The sequence below is a fragment of the Canis lupus genome, chromosome 3, assembly GCF_003254725.2.
Source record: "Canis lupus dingo isolate Sandy chromosome 3, ASM325472v2, whole genome shotgun sequence".
Taxonomy (NCBI): domain Eukaryota; kingdom Metazoa; phylum Chordata; class Mammalia; order Carnivora; family Canidae; genus Canis; species Canis lupus.
In genome coordinates, this window is record NC_064245.1 from 67913412 (window position 1) to 67923388 (window position 9977).

At 36.5% G+C, this 9977-nt stretch overlaps 1 long non-coding RNA gene across 1 annotated transcript; it reads right to left on the reverse strand.

Moving 5' to 3' along the window:
- Positions 1–220: 220 nt before the first annotated feature.
- On the reverse strand, positions 221–9503 carry LOC118354330 (uncharacterized). The gene is made up of 3 exons (XR_004814685.2): positions 9314–9503; positions 7768–7838; positions 221–494 (listed from the first exon to the last, which is right to left on the reverse strand). It is a non-coding gene; the product is annotated as an uncharacterized LOC118354330 (long non-coding RNA).
- Positions 9504–9977: the final 474 nt, after the last annotated feature.

Sequence of the window (9977 nt, forward strand, 5' to 3'; positions counted from 1 at the left end):
TAGAAATTTTCTGTAGTATATTTCTCATTTTTTTCAGAACATCTATTTTTCAGGAATATTATTGTTATACCCATATCTTAAATATGCCTGTGCATGTTTTTTCTCTACCTTATCTTTCTACAGTTTCATTTATGCTTTCTTCAGAAAATGGTTAGGTTATGTCAACAATTATAGCATATCGATGAGATGTTTATTTTCTCCACCCACACACTATCTTCTTGCTTCTAATAGTACAATTTCTTTCTGAGGAAGATTTCATTCTATATTGTGAGGGAAGCATAAGGTTGTCACTATTCCCTTGCCTGCCGTGAGAATGGGTAGTTGACCACAACTGACTGATAATAAGTGTGCCCCATCCTCTTACCCAGAGCAACTTGTACAGGCATGGATCTGCAACCCATAGCAGGCAGATGCAAAGAAGCATCATAACATTTAAGAAAGACATAAACTCAGGGTTCTTGAAGTTATTTCCTCAGCAAAATGGAGAAATTTATCTGCAGAAGATAAAAGGCAACAAACAATGAAAACAAAGTTGCACGGAGAAGAAAGTCAAGTCGGGGGACTTGGTGCTATTATTTGAGCTTCCATCCTCAAAACATCACACCCTAGGTTTGGCACTAAAACCTTATCTATCCACATTCTTTTCAATTTTTTTCTTTTTTTTTTAATATTTTTATTTATTTATTTAGGATAGTCACAGAGAGAGAGAGAGAGGCAGAGACACAGGCAGAGGGAGAAGCAGGCTCCATGCACCGGGAGCCCGACGTGGGATTCGATCCCGGTCTCCAGGATCGCGCCCTGGGCCAAAGGCAGGCGCCAAACCGCTGCGCCACCCAGGGATCCCTCTTTTCAATTTCATACCAAGGGCACCAGCTTTTCTTTGCAATAAGGTAGTTTTAATTGATTTTTCTTTTTTTTAAATAAATTTATTTTTTTATTGGTGTTCAATTTGCCAACATATAGAATAACACCCAGTGCTCATCCCATCAAGTGCCCCCCTCATTGCCCGTCACCCAGTCACCCCCACCCCCCGCCCACCTCCCCTTCCACCACCCTGAGTTCGTTTCCCAGAGTTAGGAATCTCTCATGTTCTGTCCCCCTTTCTGATATTTCCCACTCATTTTTTTTCTCCTTTCCCCTTATTCCTTTTCACTATTTTTTATATTCCCCAAATGAATGAGACTATATAATGTTTGTCCTTCTCCGATTGACTTATTTCATTCAGCATAATACCCTCCAGTTCCATCCACGTCGAAGCAAATAGTGGGCATTTGTCATGGTTTATGTATACAATGGAATATTACTCAGCCATTAATTGATTTTTCAACACTAATAACCAAGAGAGTTCTCACAAATAAAGTTCTTTTATCTAACTTTTATAGAATAATGTAGGGAGAAAAATTATGATCAAATTTAAAGTCTTTTGCAGCTATTTCACTCAACTGTTTGTAAAATCTGGAAATGAAGTTAAATTGAGAAGGCAGGGCAAGTGGAAATACAGACCTTCAGCACTTTGTTGTATGTATTTTCTTTGTCTCCTTGGTGGAGCAGCCAAGAATTGCCTACCATTCACCTGTATGACTGGCCTTATTAATGACTCAACGAAGAAGATGCCTTTACTGGAGGACACCTAAGAACAAGTTGCCCATGTCAGAACTGGTAAGGAAGTCCCAGTGCAAACTCATTTTCAATATGGCTTCAGCACTAAGATGACTTCTTAGTATATTTAATGACATCAAAATATGCACCACTATTTGCCATGCCCTTGGCCCTCCCTTTGCGTTGTTTCTGAATAGGACTCTCTTGGTTGCCAGCACACTGACTTTTTTTTTTTTTTTTTTTACAGTTGGGTGTTTTCTGACAGGTGCTTTCTTCATGTTCCTTCTTTGCTATACTCTTAAAAACTTAAGTTTTAAAAATATAGAGAGACTTCTTTACAGGTTCACAGCACTGCCACAGATTTCTGACAATTTTTATATTCCATAATTCCTTTCAGTGAACAATTGAGAGAAAAAGATAAAGAAAAAATCAATTGTATCCAGTTTTTTTTTGCTTTGCTTGGGAGTTCCCTAGAGCATTTTCAAGAACAAGTCTTGAAAAACATTTACAGCTACTTTTATAATTATTTGTCTATTCAGCTTTTTTACTTGTTATTGCAACAATTTGGGCAATTTATGTCTTTTGGGAAAAAACATTTTCATTAGGATTTTCAAATTTAACAGTACAGGGTTGCACATTTTATTTGCCAATGATTTTTGAGTCTCCATATTTATTCTCTGCTGTTAGATAGATAGATACACAGATAATCTGCCTATCTATTGATCAATCGATTGAGCTATCTTACTTTTCATTTTCTGAAAGTCCCTTATTTCATGTTTGTAGATCCAAGTAGCCAACATGGTATCTAATTCATTAAGTTCTACTAAAATCCTGATCTGGAATTTATTTTTGATTTACATAAGTTTGCAAATTACATTTTTATTTCCTTTGATTAACTTTACTTTGTTTATTTTAAATTTTCTAAGTCTAAAATTAAGTTCCAAACTCCTCCAGTTTTATTCATTGTATAATTTTTATATACATTTTTATTCATTGTATAATTATGTCTTTTAGAGTCAGCTTTTTTTTTTGGCGAGTGCCAGCATGAATCCAATTTATTCAACTGATCATCAAATACTTGATCACCTACATCATGCCAACTACACTGCTAGATGTTGGAATTACAATGACAATTGAATGAAACAGAATGAAATAAAATAAAGTAAAATAAAATAATAAAATGGCCTCTTTTTAACATGAAGTTTCCGTTTCTGCAAAAGACAGAAATAAACTTATAAAGGACACATTGTTAGACATGTGAAGAGAATAAAGAGCACTATGGTGGGAATAGAGGGCTGGTTCCTAATTTAAATAGAACAATCTTCACATTATATCAGACAGAGGAAAAGTGCTGGCCTAAGGCTTGACCTGGATGGGACCTCCATAACAGAGAATTTTAAATTAGCATAGCTGAGGATGATGGTCAAGGTAAGTTTGCATGAGATGAGTTTGGTAACGTCAGCCAATCCACCTGGACCTTTAGTCTCTCCATGAAAACCCCTTACTCTCCTCTTCCTCATCCTTGATTTTCTACTCCAACATAGTATCTTCCATTATTGTCAAAATAGGAACATCACTTCTTATATCCCCAGAAACACAGAGACACCAGACAGGACTTCTGCAAATTCCAGTAAGCACACTTGAAAAATGAATATCTTTGTCTCACTTTCTTTCAAAAAGGAGGGGATAGCATCTTGTGTGAAATGCTCATTCCATGTTTGTATGCCCACTTTCCTTGGAAGTCATTTCATCATTTTAGGATCATTTTGTCTTTCTTTCAATAGTCCCTCTCTTCTTGCTCTTTCCCTTCATAGTTAAATATACTAATGTGTCTCTCATATAAATAAAACATTTCTTCAAGTTCTCATTTCTTTCCAACTATTGCCTTACCTCTCTCCTCTCCTTCAGAGTTAAACTTTGTTTAAATAAAATTTTGGGGCATTTTATTAAACTCTCTCACATATTTTCAATATCTGCCCCCCCATTGCTAAAACCATTGGAAAATGTTCATACCTTAAAAATTACTTTATATGTCCATGGCATTTGGCCAACAATTTCTTCAAACACTTCACTCAGCATCTAGAATGCTGAGGATGTTCTACCCACCGTGATTTCTCTTAATTTATCTCATAGAGATTTTCTTCTTGATCACTTTGCCCCTTAAATGTTTGTGTTACTCATGGTTTTATCCTATAATTTATTCTTTTCATTTTTCAACTATTCTTTTCTGTCCACCCTTCTATCCACTAGATGATCTTTCTTCTCCATGGGCTTCAATTTCCATCCTTTTATTAGCACATCCTGCCATCTACTCCTGGATTACTCTTTCCATGCTTCTTTCCTGCTGTTAATTTTCATATAAAAACCTACTTGTATACATCTGAACTAGGTGCTTCTTGGGTACATCTCTCTGGGTGTTTCTAATTTTGCTGGAATCACCATCTTTCCACTACTATCTGCTTATGTTCTGGCATCCTGAATCCCAGTAAATGCCACCTTCATCTATGCTGCTTGTTACACCAGAACCCTACGTGTTTTTTAAAAAGATTTTATTTATTTATTTGAAGGGAGAGAGAGCAAGTGACAGAGAGAGTGTACGAGCTGGGTGAGGAGCACAGGGAGAAGCAGACTCCTCCCTGAGCAGGGAGTCCAATGTGAGGTTCAATCCTGGAACTCCAGGGTCATGACCTGAGCCAAAGGCAGATGCCCAAATGACTGAGCCACCCAGGTGCCCCAAGAATTCTGTATTTCCTCTTGCTTCCTTAGCCCACATGGTATATTATAAAAGCCACCCATTCTATTCCCCAAGTCCATGCCACATCACTTTGCAAAGTAAAGACTATAGCAATGTCCTTCCCTACCTTTATCATTTACTGATTACAAAATATTTTTTGAGAGATAATTATGTTCTAAACATTAATCAAATCTTGTGGATCCACACTTTAGAGGGGAGAAGGGGCAGTAGATAGTAAGTATAATACATTATTGAGAAGTACCATAGCACTTGGTAAACGTTACAGAAAATGAAAACAAGGTGGTCAGAGTAGGCCTTGGTGTGTACAGGACATTTGAACAAAAACTTGAAGGTGCAATAGAGTATAACTAGGGGAGTAGTGTAGTAGACAAAGAAGAGCCCATTAAAGGTCCTGAGGTAGAGTGTACCTATTCCACCAAGCCCTACGGAAATATGCTGGGAGCATAAAGGGAATTAGGACAGTAGAAGGAGATGCAGTTGAGAAGTCACAACTATGGGAATAATGGTATTTATAGCTTTTAACCATCATGAGAGTGTTGGACTTTTACCTTGCTAATTATAGGTCATTTCAGGGTTTGAGTGGAGTAGTGACATGACTGTAATTATGCTTTAAAATAATCATGCTCCTTGCCATGCTGAAGATAGATGCAGAGTGGTCAGGGATGGAGCTAAGGAGCCCAGTTGGGAAGCTCCTGTCACAATGCAGGTATGGGAAGATGGGCAGTACCTTGGAGGTGGTGAGAAGTCATCAAATTTGAATGTATTTTGAAGGTAGAGAATACAGGATTTTCTGATATGCTGCTACATGTGCTATATGAGTGAGAAAGAATCAGGGATGCCTCCAGGCTCTGTCCTCAGAAAACAGAAGTTTGCAGCTTCCAAAATTCAGATGGAAAAAAATTCTAGGTGAAATGGGTTCAAAGGAAGCTTGAAGAGCCTGGTTTTAAGTTTCTTAGGTTTGAGGTGCCCCCTTAGCTCTCCCAGTGGACAGGGAAGAAGTGTCTGATTCATGAGTCTGGGGTTGGTGGAAGAAAGGCAGGACTGGAAAAATATATTTGGCATCTTTGTCATACCCAGGTAACTATCTTCACTGCCTAAATCTTCCCCTGGCTCTTGGAAGTAAGACTAAACTTCCTTAGAGTGTTGGCCATGGAGGAAATATCTATATTCTCTACTGCCTTCTCTATCACTGCTTCCATTCCAAAATCTAAACTTCAGACATTCCAAGTTATTTTGGTTCTCAGAGTCTTTGCTCTTTCTCACCTCTAGTTTTGTTCATTACTTTTTCTCTTCTGCCAAGGAGCTTCTTCCCTTAAACCAAATTCCTGTCTTCCACCTGTATGAAAACTCCCACATTTCCTCAGGTCTTGGCTTCCAGCTCTCCCCCCTCTGATTCCTGATATCCTTCTCTGTGCTCTTCTACCTATATGCTCCTGCTCATAGCTCCTCACACATACAGACAAATTGAATTTACAAGCCAGGACAATTGCAACAAGAAAGTGCAGAAGCTGTTTGTAAGAGCAAGATGTTTGCAATGATGGAGTAAAGAATCTTTCAGAAACAAAAAAAAAAAAAAAAACAATTTTTAGCTGAATTTTTAAGTTGAAATTAAAACCCTAGAATCCCACCAGCAAATCCCCTTAGAGAATCATTTTTAGAAATTAATTATATCGTAATGCAAATGATATTTAAAGTACATGTAAGTTCTTAGAGCATTTCATCTTTAAAAATGGCAGAAGCAATCGCTTTAAAATGATTAAAATGACAAGTAATGCAAGACTGTTTTGTTAAAGGATTCTGAAGGAATGTGTTGAGTGTTAAGGATGCAGAAAATGACAAAAAGTAGGTGTTTATTTCACAGGCAATACTATCGATATTCAAAATGGTGTGTTCTTCCAGAAGCATAAGAGTTCAGTGGCATGCATGCAGGTGCGCACATGCACACACACACACGCACACACACACACTTCTCCATAAAATCTCATTATTCTTGTCCAGGCTGAAAGCCAGGCTGATAGAATTAGAATCCCTGGGAGAGTACTTCAAGTGTTAGTTGTTGTTGCTATTGTTGTTGTTGTTGTTGTTTTTAACTCCCCAGTGATTCTGATCTTAAGGTTGAGAACTATTGTGTAAGAGTTCTCAGCCTGTCAGCCTGGGTTTCACAGACCTCCAAAATATTTGTAACTTTGAATGGGGGGGGGGGGGAAGACAATTTTTGTTTTCACTAACTTCTAATGGAAATGTAGCTCACCTTTCCATTACAAACTTAGACAGCTAACCATAGTACTATATCTAGTGTTTTGCTACCAACTGAATTTAAAGATAGATTCTGATTACATTATACAAGTTTTGCAGGTTTCTCAAGATTTTTATACTCATTACTACCCTACTATTTTCTTATTTATGATGCCTGCCACTATACACTTTTATTTAATCCTTTAATAAAGAACTGCACATTTCAATATCTATATAGTGAATTTGTTTTATGTTAACTTTTTGATAGCTGTTTAGACGTGCCTTGCGTCCCTATCTTAAGTATTTGTGCAGTTCTAACATTATTTTGAGAAGGGAAGGGAAGGGAAGGGAAGGGGGTCCATAGTCTTCTCCAGACAATCCAGTCTCTCTCCAGAGAGAGAATATATTAAAAACCACTGATCTGAAGTACTTTCTTTTTCTAAACATTCCTCATTCACAGATGGACTTGACATGGCCACACCATCTCCATCAGCAAAAGCATCTCCAAGCACATGGTAGTTAGCACTCTTGTCAACCCAGGAATCTCTATCTTGGGTTCACTGAAAGTGTTCATGTAAATTTTGCATCTAAATCTTTTTTGTTAAGACCTATTGTCTTAAATCTTTAATCATTTTCTGTGTTTCTTTTACTGGGTACCAATAGTGAGACATGTCCAGGAGACAATACGTATATTTTAGAAGTCAAACCATCAATTTTAATGGTCTGAGTTTGATTTTCAATCTTGTTTAGAAGTTCTAAGCAAATGTATTTTCAGGAATGCTTACATGGTATTGCATTAGCAAGTTTATATTCCACAGGGCCTCACTACTCCAAAGAATGTAAATGGAAAACCAGTAAAATTTGAAACCCACTTTGAACTAAAAAGCAATGTACTTTCACAGACTGGTAGTAATACTGCTTTAACAATGTTTTCCTACATGTTTGATGGACCAGGCAAAATATATTTTTGCAATTTTAATTCTGTAAGGAAAGTTTTACCTTCAATCCCAATGGAGAACATGTCAGTGTGAAATTTTTCAGATGCTAATTTAGGCAAGGCCTCCATCCTTCAAAAGGAGTTCTAGTTCTTATCATTATCATTTGTTTGGGCCTTCTACAATCTGCCAATATACCTGGGCTTGATTTACTCTTCAAATTCTCTATGAACACACACTCACCTTCTCTGCCATGCTCACATGTGAAGTGTCTTCTCTTGGTCTGGGAATTTATAGCAGCCTGTCCCCAGCTTCTGTTTTGAAAAGTAACAAAATTTAATTTATAAATTCTAATGAATTATTAGTACCTTAATGAATAAGTTAATATATATTAATTAGGATTGAAAATGTCTAAACCAATTTCCTAAGATGATCCTTATAGCTGACCATGAAAAGATACTGAAGAAATTCTTTCTTCCTTTTACCTTCTTCCTTTAATAAGTCTCCAATATTTTAGATTCTCTTTAAAAAAACTGAATTCTCTCTTAAAATTAAGTAATTAAAAATATTTTTCCCTAAAGAACTTAATTCTTATCAGATACTAGAGATATGGAAAAGAGGGACAAAATGACCTAAGGGGAACATACTAAATTTATCTTTAATGTTTTTACTTGGTGTGATGTTTAATTTTATGTCCTAACTTAAATCATAGTCCAGATATTTGCTCAAACTTCACTCTAGATGTTTCTGAGGAAGTATTTTTTAAAATGAGCTTTAACATTTAAATCAATAGGCTTTGAGTAAAGCCTATTACTTTCCATAATGTGGGTGAGGCTCATGTAATCAGTTGAAGACCAGAATAGAAAAAGATTGATCTCCTAGAAGAAGAAAAGTTTCTGCCTGTAGACTGTCTTCATACTTAAAGTGCAGCATCAACTTTTTTCTGGGTTTCCAATCTGCTTATTTTGAACTTGGCAGCCTTGCCAATTTCATGAGTCAATTCTTAAGATCTCTCTCATGTGTCCACACACACATACAAACAAAGACACACTTAAACACACACAGTAACTACCTGAGGTGATGGGTATTAATTAGGTTTATGATGGTAATCATTACATAAGTTATATCAAAAACAACAAATTGTTCATCTTAAATATATATAATTTTTTAAAAATATATAATTTTTATTTGTTGATCATACTTGAGTAAAGATAGAAAAATAAAAACAAAAAATAGAACAGAAATCAAAATCCTGTTTGGTTTGGTAATTACAGAAAGAGACTCTGTGGCATATCCTTATCCTCCTGTTAACCTTTGAGTGGTCCCCATTTTAGAGATCCCTATTTCACTGGTCTGCTAATATCAGCCAACTATTCAATTATTCACTAAATGACCACTTATTGAGAACCTCTTATTCTCATGTGTAGGCTCTATTTTTGGGGGTAGTAACATAATGAGATAAATCCAGACATATATTTGTGGAACTTATATTCTAGTTACAAACATAGACATTACCAAATAAACAAATAAGTAAAAAAAAAAGTAATTAGAAATGATGATGAGTATTCAAAAATAAATAAGCAAATTCCTGGGAGACAGAATAACTTGAAAATACTTTTTTTTTTTTTTTTTTTTTTTAAGAGAGAGAGAGAGTATGTGTGCTGGGAGTGAGGGACCTAAGGAGAGAGAGAGAGAGAGAGAATCTTAATCAGACTTCATGTCCAGTGTGGAGGCTGACCTGGGACTTGGTCTCATAACCATAAGCTAAAATCAAGAGTCATATACTTACCCAACTGAGTCATCCTGGTGCCCCAACAGTATTTTAAACAGGTTGCTCATGGAAGGCTTATTTAATAGGAAATAAAAGTTAATTACAGAGGATGCAAAAATCCAACCACAAGCAAAGTCAAAGGAAGAACATTTCAGGCAAGTGCAAGGACCCAGGGTGAGGCAGAGCTTGACATACCTAAAGCTGTAGCCAAAAGTTCATCAATGATGGTGGGAGGCAGTGGCACAAGTCACAGGGCATTGTGAGGTATGTCATGTGAAGCAATTGATAGATATAAAGCAAAAAAGAGTTGTGGATCACTGCAAATTTACTCTGACTGCTATATGGACAACAAATTGGAAGAGGTTATGAAAGGGGGTTGGTTAGTTGACTACTGCAATTATCCAAGGAAGAAATGATGGTGAGCTGAGGTTTGATAATTAGCAATGGATCTTTATGGCACTTTTATTCTACAAAGTGCAAAAACTGGGGGAGTCCCAGAAATGCTCCTGCAGAGGTGCTGCTTACTGCTCTGCATAGTGTCACATCCAGAGAAAGTAGCCTAAAATCATGGGAGATACAAGAAGAGTAGACTAGGAGGTGTCTTAAGGCTTTCCTTGATTCAGTTAAATTTAAGGAATCAAGATACAGAATTAATTGATGTGTACTATAAACTTGCAATCTG